Here is a 7,864-nt window from a genome sequence, read left to right on the forward strand (position 1 = left end):
TGCTCTATCGAGCCACAAACAAAACACGCTCCGCGGGCCAGCCTCCTCTGTCTATCTGGTGCCCTAAATGTGGCCCTGCTCGTGTCCATAGCTTCGTCAGCAGGGGGAGCTGTGACCACACGGAGCGTAGGGGCCGTGGAGCGTGGGGAGGGCGGGACGCGGTCGGAACCGGAAGGGAGAGGGACGGCGCGTGCCCGGCCACGCCCTTCGTCTCGTTCCCGACGGCGTTCTTCTAACCGATTGTCTAATCGTATAACGAGATCGATAAGCCCATCTAAATCCCGCGGTTCGTCCTTAGCCACCAGGTGCTCCTTTAGGACCAACGACAGTCCGTTTACAAAGGCGGCGTGGAGGGCAGTGCTATTCCAGCCGGACCTCGCAGCCGCGATGCGGAAGTCGACTGCATAGGCAGCTGCGCTCTGGCGCCCCTGTCTCATTGACAGCAGCACGGCTGAAGCGGTCTCTCCTCTATTTGGGTGATCGAACACTGTTCTGAACTCCCTCACAAACCCATCATATGTCAGAAGGAGCCGTGAACTTTGCTCCCAGAGCGCTGTAGCCCAAGCGCGTGCCTCACCACGAAGCAGGTTTATTACATAAGCTATCTTGCTGGCATCAGTCGCGTACATGACAGGACATTGTGCGAAGACGAGCCAACACTGCATAAGGAAGTCCGCGCACGTCTCCACACAACCTCCGTACGGCTCTGGAGGGCTTATGTATGCTTCCGGGGAAGGTGGGAGGGGCCGTTGAACGACCTGTGGAACGTCACTTGTACTCACAGGGTCGACAGGAGGGAAAGCCGCAGCAGCGCCCTGAGGGCACGCTTCCACCTGCGCAGCGAGAGCCTCCACCCTGCGGTTAAGGAGGACGTTCTGCTCGGTCATTAAATCCAACCGAGCCGTGAAAGCGGTGAGGATCCGCTGCAACTCACCGATCATTCCTCCTGCGGACGCCTGTGCGCCCTGTTCTTCCATTGGCCGTTCAACAGCCGGTTGACGCCCCTCGGGATCCATGACGATGGCCGAGATATCCTGTTGGGAAAGTGTAGGTACACGGACCCACAACAGGGGGCGCAAATGAACGGACAATGGAATAGGTCAAATAACAACACTTTACTGTTGTGAATGTGCACAACAAATACAACAGATTGCAACAATAGACAATAGTCAATTCACAAGGTGTCGTGTGGGCAGGCTCGAAGATAGGAGACGCCTGTCCAAAGCAGAACCAGAACCACACGATTTCCTCCGCCACCAGACCCCGGGAATACTGGAGCCGCCAAGTCCCGAACTCCCAGGTGGCCACTGCCTCCGCGTGTCGGATCTGGTACTGCTGGCGAGGAACAAAAAGCAAGTGAATGAGGATGCATTTGCACCCAGGAATCAGCACGGCAGGAAAGCTACCTCCACCTCTCGTTGGAAAAACAGTCCAAAAGATAATGCACAAAAGTCACAAAGGATATTGTCAAGCAGACAGCTGAGGTACGTTACCTTCCAGGTAGAACGATATCTCGGCAAAGAGGTGGAGATGACGTCTTGCTGATATACCGATGCTGATCCAATGAGTGGTGACAGCTGTCATAGGTGATGAGTGTCAGCTGTCACCCCGGCTGCTCCTGTGAGGCGGCAGCGCCCTCTGGTGCCTGGAGCCCACACTCCAGGCAGGGTGCCCTCTGGTGGTGGTGAGCCAACAGTACCTCCTCTTCAGCGGCCCACACAACAGTGGGCAGGGTTTGAGTGAGCACTGGTCCACCCCTCTCGTAGTTTTTTCATTGCGAGGAAATGGCGGAATGATTTGGGCTTTTTTCCATCAGAATTTTTTCAGAAACTGTTAGAGACAGGCAGCTGTAAACCATTCAGAAAATTCACATGGCTTTCGGTGAAAATTTTATGGGCTTCACAGAGATTAAGGAGTGTTACTACCGCTTTAAGGACATGCCCAGCTCTCCACAATTTCTCTTATACTCACTTGACTGGTAAGCCACTATAAGCCGTGATAGGCATGTCCCAACTTGTCCTCTGACACTCCAAAACGGAGGTGTCCTTTGTCTCGCTCCATCAGCGAATCCGTCGTCACGCGCAAAGCCTCCACACGGCTTTCCATGACAAAATCTCTTGTTAAAAGTGAAATCTGCCGGAAAATGGCTGATGTCCAGCTCTTGTGCTAACCAGAGAAACTGCACACAATGGTCCTGGATCCATACAGCCATCCGTTTAGAAATGAAATGGTCGTTTCAGCCTGTCGGTCGCGGCTCGGAGCGCGGATAGCCGTGCGCCATTGTGGGCCGTCCTTAAAGCGGTAGTAACACTCCTTAATCTCTGTGAAGCTCAACCCACACTTCCCTACCTTCAGCTCACTCCTGTAACTCTTCTCAGGGGATCCCAAGGCGTTCCCGTGGCAGCTGGGAAATATAATCTCTCCAGCATGTCCTGGGTCTTCCCCGGGGCCTTCTCCTGGTTGGACGTGCCTGGAAGACCTCCTTAGGGAGACAGCCAGGGAGCATCCCCACCAGATGACTGAACCACCTCAACTGGCTCCTTTCAATGCAAAGAAGTAGCGGCTCTACTCTGAATTCCTCCCAGATAATCAAGCTTCTCACCCTGTCCATGAGTGTAAGGCCAGATACCTGATAGAGGAATCTCATTTCTGCCCACGTATCTACAATGTTATTCTTTCAGTCATTACCCAAACCTCATGACCATAGGTGGTGAGGATAGGAGCGTAAATCGACTGGTTTCACCTTTCGGCTCAGCTCCTTCTTTTCCACGACGGTCCAGTACAACATCCGTAAAACTTCAGATGTCGCCTCAATCTGTCTATTGATCTCTCACTCCAATTTACCCCAACTCGTAAGCAAGACCCTGAGATACGTAAACTGCTCTGCTTAGGGCAGTAAGTCTCCCCTAACCCAGAGGGCACAATCCATTGTTTTGGTCTCATATTTTTAGGTGCTGATTCTCATCCCATTTGCTTCACACTTGGCCTCAAACCTGTTCAGTGCTCTTCAGAGTTCACCACCTGATGAAGCCAACAGAATCAAATCATCTGCAAAAAGCAGAGATGCAACTCTGAGGTCACCAAACTGGACACCCTCCTGTTTTGACCGTGTCTTGAAATCATGTGCAGCATCATCCCAAACAGGATTGATGACAAGGGGCACCCCTGGTGTAGTCCAACTCCCACCAGAAACAGGTCTGATATAATGCCAAGAATGCAGACATAGCTCCCACTTTGGTGGGCCAGATCACATGTTGCAGCGAATTCGGTACCCCATACTCCCACAGAACCCCCCACAGGATACCCTGAAGGAAGCAGTCATATGCCTTTTCCAAGTCCACAAAACACATGTAGATTGGTTGGTCATACTCCCAAGAGCCCTCCATTATCCTTGCGAGGGTAAAGAGGGTAAAGTTATTAGAGAAATGGAGTCACCTCACTCTGAACAGGAATACTGAGGCCTCCTCCTAGTGCCAGGCCTGGACGGGGGAGCTCGCAGGCAAGTGCCTGGTGGCCGGTTCTACCACCATGGGACTCGGTTGGACTCAGCCTGAAGAAAGAACACGATATCTCCATGTGGGCTCATCACCTCCATGGAGTCTGTAGAGAGTACAGTGCACTGTTCTCTTGGCAGTGGATGGGGCAAATGCCCACACAGACTGACAATTGGTTGCTGATGACACACCTGTGTGTATACCTGCCAGTGGAGATGAAGTGTCTCATACTACAAACCTGAAGACTTGTTTGTTTGCTGTAACAAAGTGAAGGCTGTCAAATTTGTTTACTTTTGAATTTTGAAATAATAGTTACAGTAGTGTTCAGAATAATAGTAGTGCTATGTGACTAAAAACATTAATCCAGGTTTTGAGTATATTTCTTATTGTCCCTTACCAAAAAGTAGTATATGCAAGTATGTTTCAAGTATACTTCTAGTTTACTTTTTATATACTTATCAGTACGATTTTTTGGTAAGGGGTTACATGGGAAACAAGGTACCAGTAGATTCTCACAAATCCAACAAGACCAAGCATTCATGATATGCACACTCTTAAGGCTATGTAATTGGGCTATAAGTAAAAAAGTAGAAAAGGGGGTGTTCACAATAATAGTAGTGTGGCATTCAGTCAGTGAGTTTGTCAATTTTGTGGAACAAACAGGTGTGAATCAGGTGTCCCCTATGTAAGGATGAAGCCAGCACCTGTGGAACATGCTTTTCTCTTTGAAAGCCTGAGGACAATGGGACGTTCAAGACATTGTTCAGAAGAACAGCGTAGTTTGATTAAAAAGTTGATTGGAGAGGGGAAAACTTATACACAGGTGCAAAAATTATTGGCTGTTCATCTACAATGATCTCCAATGCTTTAAAATGGACAAAAAACCAGAGACGTGTGGAAGAAAACGGAAAACAACCATCAAAATGGATAGAAGAATAACCAGAATGGCAAAGGCTCACCCATTGATCAGCTCCAGGATGATAAAAGTTACCTGTGAGTGCTGTGACAGTTAGAAGACGCCTGTGTGAAGCTAATTTATTTGCAAGAATCCCCCGCAAAGTCCCTCTGTTAAATAAAAGACGTGCAGAAAAGGTTACAATTTGCCAAAGAACACATCAACTGGCCTAAAGAGAAATGGAGGAATATTTTGTGGACTGATGAGAGTAAAATTGTTCTTTTTGGGTCCAAGGGCCACAGACAGTTTGTGAGATGAACCCCAAACTCTGAATTCAAGCCACAGTTCACAGTGAAGACAGTGAAGCATGGTGGTGCAAGCATCATGATATGGGCATGTTTCTCCTACTATGGTGTTGGGCCTATATATCGCATACCAGGTATCATGGATCAGTTTGGATATGTCAGAATACTTGAAGAGGTCATGTTGTGTTACGCTGAAGAGGACATGCCCTTGAAATAGGTGTTTCAACAAGACAATGACCCCAAGCACACTACTAAATGAGCAAAATCCTGGTTCCAAACCAACAAAATTAATGCCTCGCAGATGTGAAGAAATCATGAAAACTATGGTTATACAACTAAATACTAGTTTAGTGCTTCACAGGATTGCTAAAAAAAGCAGTTTGAACATAATAGTTTTGAGTTTGTAGCGTCCACAGCAGATGCTACTATTATTGTGAACACCCCCTTTTCTACTTTTTTTTTTTACTAATAGCCCAGTTTCATAGCCTTAAGAGTGTGCATATCATGAATGCTTGGTCTTGTTGGATTTGTGAGAATCTACTGAAACCTTGTTTCCCATGTAACAATAATAAATACGAGGCCTGTTAGAAAAGTATCGGACCTTTTAATTTTTTTCAAAAACTATATGGATTTGAATCACGTGCGATTACATCAGACAAGCTTGAACCCTCATGGGCATGCGAGAGTTTTTTCACGCCTGTCGGTTACATCATTCGCCTGTGAGCTGGCTTTGAGTGAGGAGTGGTCCACCCTTCCCGTCGGAATCTCTTTATCTGAGAAGTTCCTGTGAGACTGACGCTTTGCTTGATCAAAATTTTTTCAAAAACTGTGAGGCACATCGAAGTGGACATCATTCGAGAAATTCAGCTGGTTTTCTGTGAAAATTTTAACGGCTGATGAGAGATTATGGACTGTTGCTGTCACTTTAAGGACTGCCCACGGAGCGGGACGTTGCGACGCGCCCTGAGCCGCTGCTGTCTGCCTGTTTCGAGCTGAAAGCTTCCAAATTTAAGCCTCTGTTGACCCAGGACGTCGTGAGAGAACAGAGAACTTTCAGAAGAGGTCGGGATCAGCAGTTTATCCGGACATTCCACTGTTAAAGGAGATTTTATTAATGAAAGACGTGCGGACGGGTCCGCGTGTCGGGACGCAGCTGGCGCCGCGCGCCGCCACAGGAAAAACACTTCCATTGGAAGCCTTAATGACAAGTTGGAACATGTCCAGCTGTTAAACAATTTCTCAGATACTCACTCAACTGAAAGCCATCAAAAGCCGCCTGGTTTTTACAAATGGTTATCAACACGGAGGTGTTTTTCCTGTGCCGCCGCACCGCGCCGGCTGCGTCCCGACGCGCGGACCCGTCCGCACCTCTTTCATTAATAAAATCTCCTTTAACAGTGGAATGTCCGGATTAATTGCTGATCCCGACCTCTTCTGAAAGTTCTCTGTTCTCTCACGACATCCTGGGTCAACAGAGGCTTAAATTTGGAAGCTTTCAGCTCGAAACAGGCAGACAGCGGCGGCTCAGGGCGCATCGCAACGTCCTGCTCCGTGGGCAGTCCTTAAAGCGACAGCAACAGTCCATAATCTCTCATCAGCCGTTAAAATTTTCACAGAAAACCAGCTGAATTTCTCGAATGATGTCCACTTCGATGTGCCTCACAGTTTTGGAAAAAATTTTTGATCAAGCAAAGCGTCAGTCTCTCAGGAAGTTCTCAGACAAAGAGATTCCGACGGGAGGGGTGGACCACTCCTCACTCAAAGCCAGCCCACAGGCGAATGACGTAACCGACAGGCGTGAAAAAACTCACGCATGCGCACGAGGGTTCAAGGTTGTCTGATGTAATCGCACGTGATTCAAATCCATATAGTTTTTGAAAAAAATAAAAAGGTACGTTAGTTTTCTAACAGACCTCGTATACTCAAAACCTGGATTAATCTTTTTAGTCACATAGCACTACTATTATTCTGAACACTACTGTACCTGATACAGATATACAAGTAGAAGTGAGTGGTGTATAGGCCCTGAGGGCTGCTACTTATCTCCATATTCTGCAGCATTAAGTGGATGAGGGTCTATGACTCCCCCTTGGACAAGGCGCCAGTCTGATGCAGGTTACTTCCCCAGCCAAGATGGGTATCCATTTACAGCTGTGTGATGAATAGAGTGTTTGGTCCAAGGACGCAGACAGGCAGCATGAACAGGTTTCAAACCCAGGCCTACGTGCTGAGCTACCCTACCTGCTCTACAAGATATATGAAACCATCAAAGTAAACCGTAGCGTGTCACCACGTGTCACCACCATCTTTAAGGGGGTTAGGGTACACATGCAGATATACCAATGTGAATCATATTATCAATGGATACTTCTTACTTCCATCACATTGAAAAGTCTCAACACCTTAATGTCATTTTATTTATTTATTTTAAATAATAGCCTGCCCTTTGACCTGCATATTAAAGGTAAAGAATGCCTTTTTGACTGGTTTGGTGCCTTTTCCTCTTCTGGGACTCATTATTCTATTGACACAAAAAAAATGTCTCATATCAGTCTGGTATTTGCTTCTTTACAATTTGTGTCTCTGCATATTAGAACAAATTTGAAGGTTTTGATGTTAATGTATGAAATTTTCTTACTGAATTAAACCTTATGTACACGTCTGCTCTGTGTCCCAAAGACCAGTAGGTGGTCAGCGGGGTGTAAAGTTTTTTCATGTCGTGCACCATCATTGTAGAACAATTTGTCTTTTGAAATTAGAATGTGTGATTCTGATGAGTCTTTTAAATCTAGATTGTAAATACATCTGTACTCTATGACTTATAATTAGTAGTTTGTTGGGTTTTTAAAGATAGGATATGATGGCAGTTTGGGTTAATCTTATTTTCTTCTTTTATTTTGTGATCTTTATAGGTATTATACGCGCTTTGATGATTGTAATGTTCCTGACTTTATTTTGTTCCCATGTGATTTTGTATTGTTTTAATGGCCTGTTTTTCAGCGAACAACTGGTTACTGATGTAGTGAAGGGATTTGTAGTACTTGGTAGAAAGCCATACACTATTATCATTATTATTATTATTATTATTATTACAACTACTACTACTATTACTTGCTACTATTAATATTACAAATAAAGATTGTACATTTTTAATGCACATGTAATTTTTT

The sequence above is a fragment of the Thalassophryne amazonica genome, chromosome 6 (genome assembly GCF_902500255.1).
Source record: "Thalassophryne amazonica chromosome 6, fThaAma1.1, whole genome shotgun sequence".
In the NCBI taxonomy this organism is placed as follows: Eukaryota; Metazoa; Chordata; class Actinopteri; order Batrachoidiformes; family Batrachoididae; genus Thalassophryne; species Thalassophryne amazonica.